Below are 7,500 nucleotides of genomic sequence, written 5' to 3'. Positions count from 1 at the left end.
AATTAACTTATACGGCGACAGGCGGCAGCCTGCGGGGTTCGGTGCTGGACTCTTCCCTGTTCGCTCGCCGCTACTGGGGGAATCCTTGTTAGTTTCTTTTCCTCCGCTTAGTAATATGCTTAAATTCAGCGGGTAGTCTCGCCTGCTCTGAGGTCGTTGTACGAGGTGTCGCACGCCACACCGCCAGCCGGCTGTGCACGCTACCGAGTAAGTACCGGTATGCGAACCGCCAGGCGACGGGCGCGCATCGCACGTTTAAGGAGGCGCGGCCGGCCCCACAGGCGGCCGCGACGCTCCCAGGTCTGCGAAGCGGGGCAAACGCCGCGCGCTTCAGTATACGTAGCCGACCCTCAGCCAGACGTGGCCCGGGAACGGAATCCATGGACCGCAATGTGCGTTCGAAACGTCGATGTTCATGTGTCCTGCAGTTCACATGTCGACGCGCAATTTGCTGCGTTCTTCATCGACCCACGAGCCGAGTGATCCACCGTCCTGGGTGATCTTTTCTTAGTTTACACTGTCTCTTTCCAGACAGTTGCATAGGCGGGACGTAGGCGTGTGGCGGCCCCTGTTCAAGCGTTCTGTGTCCAACGGCCTCACGGCCGATGGGCGTCGTACGGCTCCACACCGGAGCGGACAGGCAGTCGGGCGAAAGTCATTCAAAACCGGCGCCAGGCGCCAGGTGCCGCAGGCCAGCCGCTCCAGCGCTTCAGCGCTCGTACCACACAACATTGGCGTTAGTTTTGAGAAGCACGCGTGGTTCCGCACGCGGCGCACGGCTACTGCGAGCCGTACAGGTAGCGTGTTGCGCGACACGACACGCACATCGAAAGACATGCAGTCTAGTCGGTAATGATCCTTCCGCAGGTTCACCTACGGAAACCTTGTTACGACTTTTACTTCCTCTAAATGATCAAGTTTGGTCATCTTTCCGGTAGCATCGGCAACGACAGAGTCAATGCCGCGTACCAGTCCGAAGACCTCACTAAATCATTCAATCGGTAGTAGCGACGGGCGGTGTGTACAAAGGGCAGGGACGTAATCAACGCGAGCTTATGACTCGCGCTTACTGGGAATTCCTCGTTCATGGGGAACAATTGCAAGCCCCAATCCCTAGCACGAAGGAGGTTCAGCGGGTTACCCCGACCTTTCGGCCTAGGAAGACACGCTGATTCCTTCAGTGTAGCGCGCGTGCGGCCCAGAACATCTAAGGGCATCACAGACCTGTTATTGCTCAATCTCGTGCGGCTAGAAGCCGCCTGTCCCTCTAAGAAGAAAAGTAATCGCTGACAGCACAAAGGATGTCACGCGACTAGTTAGCAGGCTAGAGTCTCGTTCGTTATCGGAATTAACCAGACAAATCGCTCCACCAACTAAGAACGGCCATGCACCACCACCCACCGAATCAAGAAAGAGCTATCAATCTGTCAATCCTTCCGGTGTCCGGGCCTGGTGAGGTTTCCCGTGTTGAGTCAAATTAAGCCGCAGGCTCCACTCCTGGTGGTGCCCTTCCGTCAATTCCTTTAAGTTTCAGCTTTGCAACCATACTTCCCCCGGAACCCAAAAGCTTTGGTTTCCCGGAGGCTGCCCGCCGAGTCATCGGAGGAACTGCGGCGGATCGCTGGCTGGCATCGTTTATGGTTAGAACTAGGGCGGTATCTGATCGCCTTCGAACCTCTAACTTTCGTTCTTGATTAATGAAAACATACTTGGCAAATGCTTTCGCTTCTGTTCGTCTTGCGACGATCCAAGAATTTCACCTCTAACGTCGCAATACGAATGCCCCCGCCTGTCCCTATTAATCATTACCTCGGGTTCCGAAAACCAACAAAATAGAACCGAGGTCCTATTCCATTATTCCATGCACACAGTATTCAGGCGGGCTTGCCTGCTTTAAGCACTCTAATTTGTTCAAAGTAAACGTGCCGGCCCACCGAGACACTCACTCAAGAGCACCCTGGTAGGATTGCAACGGGGTCCGCCTCGGGACGCACGAGCACGCACGAGGCGCGTCGCACGCCTTCAGCTCGCCCCACCGGCAGGACGTCCCACGATACATGCCAGTTAAACACCGACGGGCGGTGAACCAACAGCGTGGGACACAAATCCAACTACGAGCTTTTTAACCGCAACAACTTTAATATACGCTATTGGAGCTGGAATTACCGCGGCTGCTGGCACCAGACTTGCCCTCCAATAGATACTCGTTAAAGGATTTAAAGTGTACTCATTCCGATTACGGGGCCTCGGATGAGTCCCGTATCGTTATTTTTCGTCACTACCTCCCCGTGCCGGGAGTGGGTAATTTGCGCGCCTGCTGCCTTCCTTGGATGTGGTAGCCGTTTCTCAGGCTCCCTCTCCGGAATCGAACCCTGATTCCCCGTTACCCGTTACAACCATGGTAGGCGCAGAACCTACCATCGACAGTTGATAAGGCAGACATTTGAAAGATGCGTCGCCGGTACGAGGACCGTGCGATCAGCCCAAAGTTATTCAGAGTCACCAAGGCAAACGGACCGGACGAGCCGACCGATTGGTTTTGATCTAATAAAAGCGTCCCTTCCATCTCTGGTCGGGACTCTGTTTGCATGTATTAGCTCTAGAATTACCACAGTTATCCAAGTAACGTGGGTACGATCTAAGGAACCATAACTGATTTAATGAGCCATTCGCGGTTTCACCTTAATGCGGCTTGTACTGAGACATGCATGGCTTAATCTTTGAGACAAGCATATGACTACTGGCAGGATCAACCAGGGAGCTGCGTCAACTAGAGCTGAGCAGCCGGCCGCCCGGGAGTGTGTCCCGGGGGCCCGCGCGAACACGCAAGCGTCCGCTCAATTATTCTGCAAACAGGAGGAGGCTGAGCTCCCTGCACAATACACCTCGAAACCCTCTCAGGTCCCGGCGGCGCGCAGCGCCGTCCTAAGTACTTGGTCGGGTTCGAGAGAGGCGCAATCGCCCGGAGTTTGGCGAGTAGACGCTTTAGGTGCGACCACCCGTGCTCCCAACTGAGCTTGCCGCTGCCGACAGAGGCCCGGGAGCGTGCTGTCGTGGCATTGCCGGCGGGAGACAACACGCGCCACCTACGGTGGCCGGCAGCTCCAACGCCAGCGCCACAGAAGGACAAAAGCCCCACTTGGGTGCCGAAGCGAACTCTCCCAGCACAGCGCACGCGCCAACACGTCCGCACAGCTGCGATACAATCCACCTGCGAGAACCGCAGAGGCGACCGAGCAGCAGACGGCGTCGCGGCGCCGAGCGCCGGGCGGCGGCGCATCCTCAGCGCACACAGTCCTCAATCGGACCAGCACACTGCAGATGTCCACCGCGCTTCGCACCGGGCCCGCGAGGACCTACTTTGGCCGCACGGCGCCGCGTGCAGGGTGCGCCGGCGCGCAGCTGCGCCGCCTGCCGCCTCCGTCGGCCGGCGCGCCTGCCACTGGCCGCCCCCACCAGCCGGCTGTAGCGCGTGCGCCCACGCACCGCGCGGCCAGCACGCCGGAAGGCCCCCCCTCACCGGCCGGGGACGGTCCCACCCAGCCACCGCCGCGTATCGCTTCACACCCACATGCCATTCACGTTCGTGGGCATGGTGGGTATCGCTGAAACAACCGGTTGGTAGCTCAACCGATCGTCGCCATCACTGATTCACCTCTAGCGAGAACAACCGCACCACAACGGTTTACCAGTTCTTCATTTGCGTAACGTCACCAGCAAACGTAGACGTCCATCGCCATTTGCAAATTCAACGATTGTTGCATGCCTGTGTCAGGTGTCACGACACACTATGTCTGCCCACATACACGCAACAACATGTGCACGCTTCGCGAACACGTGGAAGGTGGCCCCCGTACGTATGCGATGTCCATTGCGCGAACGACTGTCAACCGGCCTCTGTCGCATGTCGCAGATGTGGAACGCAGTGCACCATGCTATCACGGTGTGTGAGAAGAGACGACTACGTCTGACAACACGCGCCACTACATCAACAGACGGCTCATGCTGATCGCCATCCACGGCATACCATACTGCAATCCAGCTCTTATAGGGAGACGACACGTAGCTGAGTGCACAATATTTGGACCGTATGGTTCGCCGTTGTTGGCGCAGTCGTGGTACGGTCACACATGTACCACGATGTATCATTCAGTACATGAGGACCAATGTGCGGTACAGTGTGTGATTTGGACGTACAACATCAGCGGACAGTTGCCACAAGCCGTACCACAACGTAGGCTGTGCTTCGCCATGCGAATGCCAATGAACAACTGCGAAGGGCATTGAGCATGTACGTCCTGCCGCCATCCGCATTACAGTGTATAGCTGCAAGGTGTTTAACATGAAGCGATACTCTGGGGACCGGGCAGTGCGAGTAGCAAACTATATTGCGGGGGTTGCAGTTAGGCAACACTACACTAATTTAACGCGTCGTATGACAATTACAGAGCAGGTTAAGGCCCAACGTGTGTTGGGTTAAGGCCCAACGTGTGTTGGGTTAAGGCCCAACGTGTGTTGGGTTAAGGCCCAACGTGTGTTGGGTTAAGGCCCAACGTGTGTTGGGTTAAGGCCCAACGTGTGTTGGGTTAAGGCCCAACGTGTGTTGGGTTAAGGCCCAACGTGTGTTGGGTTAAGGCCCAACGTGTGTTGGGTTAAGGCCCAACGTGTGTTGGGTTAAGGCCCAACGTGTGTTGGGTTAAGGCCCAACGTGTGTTGGGTTAAGGCCCAACGTGTGTTGGGTTAAGGCCCAACGTGTGTTGGGTTAAGGCCCAACGTGTGTTGGGTTAAGGCCCAACGTGTGTTGGGTTAAGGCCCAACGTGTGTTGGGTTAAGGCCCAACGTGTGTTGGGTTAAGGCCCAACGTGTGTTGGGTTAAGGCCCAACGTGTGTTGGGTTAAGGCCCAACGTGTGTTGGGTTAAGGCCCAACGTGTGTTGGGTTAAGGCGCAACATAGGTTAGGTTAAGGCGCAACATAGGTTAGGTTAAGGCGCAACATAGGTTAGGTTAAGGCGCAACATAGGTTAGGTTAAGGCGCAACATAGGTTAGGTTAAGGCGCAACATAGGTTAGGTTAAGGCGCAACATAGGTTAGGTTACGGCGCAACATAGGTTAGGTTAAGGCGCAACATAGGTTAGGTTAAGGCGCAACATAGGTTAGGTTACGGCGCAACATAGGTTAGGTTAAGGCGCAACATAGGTTAGGTTAAGGCGCAACATAGGTTAGGTTAAGGCGCAACATAGGTTAGGTTAAGGCGCAACATAGGTTAGGTTAAGGCGCAACATAGGTTAGGTTAAGGCGCAACATAGGTTAGGTTAAGGCGCAACATAGGTTAGGTTAAGGCGCAACATAGGTTAGGTTACGGCGCAACATAGGTTAGGTTAAGGCGCAACATAGGTTAGGTTAAGGCGCAACATAGGTTAGGTTAAGGCGCAACATAGGTTAGGTTATGGCGCAACATAGGTTAGGTTACGGCGCAACATAGGTTAGGTTACGGCGCAACATAGGTTAGGTTAAGGCGCAACATAGGTTAGGTTAAGGCGCAACATAGGTTAGGTTAAGGCGCAACATAGGTTAGGTTAAGGCGCAACATAGGTTAGGTTAAGGCGCAACATAGGTTAGGTTAAGGCGCAACATAGGTTAGGTTAAGGCGCAACATAGGTTAGGTTAAGGCGCAACATGGGTTAGGTTAAGGCGCAACATGGGTTAGGTTAAGGCGCAACATGGGTTAGGTTAAGGCGCAACATGGGTTAGGTTAAGGCGCAACATGGGTTAGGTTAAGGCGCAACATGGGTTAGGTTAAGGCGCAACATGGGTTAGGTTAAGGCGCAACATGGGTTAGGTTAAGGCGCAACATGGGTTAGGTTAAGGCGCAACATGGGTTAGGTTAAGGCGCAACATGGGTTAGGTTAAGGCGCAACATGGGTTAGGTTAAGGTACAATATGGGTTAGGTTAAGGTACAATATGGGTTAGGTTAAGGTACAATATGGGTTAGGTTAAGGTACAATATGGGTTAGGTTAAGGTACAATATGGGTTAGGTTAAGGTACAATATGGGTTAGGTTAAGGTACAATATGGGTTAGGTTAAGGTACAATACGGGTTAGGTTAAGGTACAATACGGGTTAGGTTAAGGTACAATACGGGTTAGGTTAAGGTACAATACGGGTTAGGTTAAGGTACAATACGGGTTAGGTTAAGGTACAATACGGGTTAGGTTAAGGTACAATACGGGTTAGGTTAAGGTACAATACGGGTTAGGTTAAGGTACAATACGGGTTAGGTTAAGGCACTTGGGGGGGGGGGGGGCCCGGTTTGTTGATTGTGATTATCGTAAGTAAATGACTGCGGCATCATCTGATTTGCCACGTCAGGGTGCACCTTTGGCTCATAACAGGCGGCGCTCTGATTCCATGCTTGTGGCAGACCTGTGTCTTTCATTCCTGCCATTGTTTGTGTGGTGTGACAGGAGGCAGTATTGTGATGTTGGGTGCACCCCTGTCTGGGACATGTGTGGGTGTTGGTGGCTTAGCTGAGCAATGGTGGTTGTCGGAAGGGTGGGATATTCTGTTTTCCGAGTGGACCTCCCGGTCTGGTTATGATAGTGTGGATTGTCTAATGTGGCAGAGAGGATGCACTGGGTGTTGTTCCATGCTGGTGCTTACATATTGTCTGTGTGCCTGTTACAGGCAGAGAGTAGTGCGTGATAAGAGTGTCTGGCTGACGTGTGATTGTGAGCAGAGTCTTTCAGCATGTATACGGACAGGTCTATACATTATCTGTATTCTGATGGCTCTATCTATTACTAATCAGCGCCGTGTATACGTTTAATCCGGTTCCAGTCGAAACTATTGTATCTCTGTACATTAGTGACACGGCGAGCCCGCTATGTAGTTACTCGTCTCGGCAGCTTCCACCGGTGTATGGCAAATGATTATAAGGAATCAGTCTAGTCGTCAATACCGATAGTCTGACGTCACATGTCTGGGGTGGGGGACGCTGCGCCCTTCCGGTGGGTCATGGCCTAGGAAGACTCTTCCCACGCAGGGGGGCTTGGACTGTCATTGACTCTTCCGAGTAATATACTTGCCGTACGTTTTTGCGACTGCGAGTGCAACGCTCACCGGTACCGACATGGATGGAGCGCCTCCTAGCTGCCGCTGAGCATCTGCATTCGTACAGCGAGCAACGCGATCGCGTCTGTAGCTCGTACGTGGTACGGCTCGCAGCTCATGTATATGGACAGCGGGAATGTCGCATATTGGACATAACTCTTCATGAAACGCACGTTATAGGGGTGGATTGCACATTGCGAGTGCGAGCAAAGTCCGCCGTTCATCCGCTGGAGTTGCGAGTTGGGCGGTTGGGGTGGGGCACGAACGGGTGCAGGTGGAGTGATTGCCGGTCCACGACTTCGTGCGGCAGAGGCGCTGGCGTTGGGGTGGGGTCGAAAGAAGGGCACTGTGGGCCCATCGCTGTCTTAGTCGGCTTGGCGTCTCATAGA

At 54.0% G+C, this 7,500-nt stretch overlaps 3 non-coding genes across 3 annotated transcripts in view; all 3 read right to left on the bottom strand.

Moving 5' to 3' along the window:
* LOC124569778 overlaps positions 1-156 on the bottom strand; it is a 4,222-nt gene extending 4,066 nt beyond the window's left edge. The window contains exon 1 of the ribosomal RNA XR_006971299.1: positions 1-156. This exon is cut by the window's left edge and continues 4,066 nt beyond it. This is a non-coding gene — a ribosomal RNA (large subunit ribosomal RNA).
* Positions 157-344: 188 nt separating this feature from the next.
* On the bottom strand, positions 345-499 carry LOC124569777. Its single transcript, XR_006971298.1, has one exon. It is a non-coding gene; the product is annotated as a 5.8S ribosomal RNA (ribosomal RNA).
* Positions 500-850: 351 nt separating this feature from the next.
* On the bottom strand, positions 851-2,760 carry LOC124569781. The gene has a single exon (XR_006971301.1). It is a non-coding gene; the product is annotated as a small subunit ribosomal RNA (ribosomal RNA).
* Between the last annotated feature and the right edge of the window lie 4,740 nt (positions 2,761-7,500).

Source organism: Schistocerca americana, unplaced genomic scaffold (genome assembly GCF_021461395.2).
Source record: "Schistocerca americana isolate TAMUIC-IGC-003095 unplaced genomic scaffold, iqSchAmer2.1 HiC_scaffold_1536, whole genome shotgun sequence".
NCBI classification, from domain to species: Eukaryota; Metazoa; Arthropoda; class Insecta; order Orthoptera; family Acrididae; genus Schistocerca; species Schistocerca americana.
The sequence above is the reverse complement of the archived record's forward strand: the minus strand, read 5'-3'. Positions and strand labels throughout refer to the sequence as shown.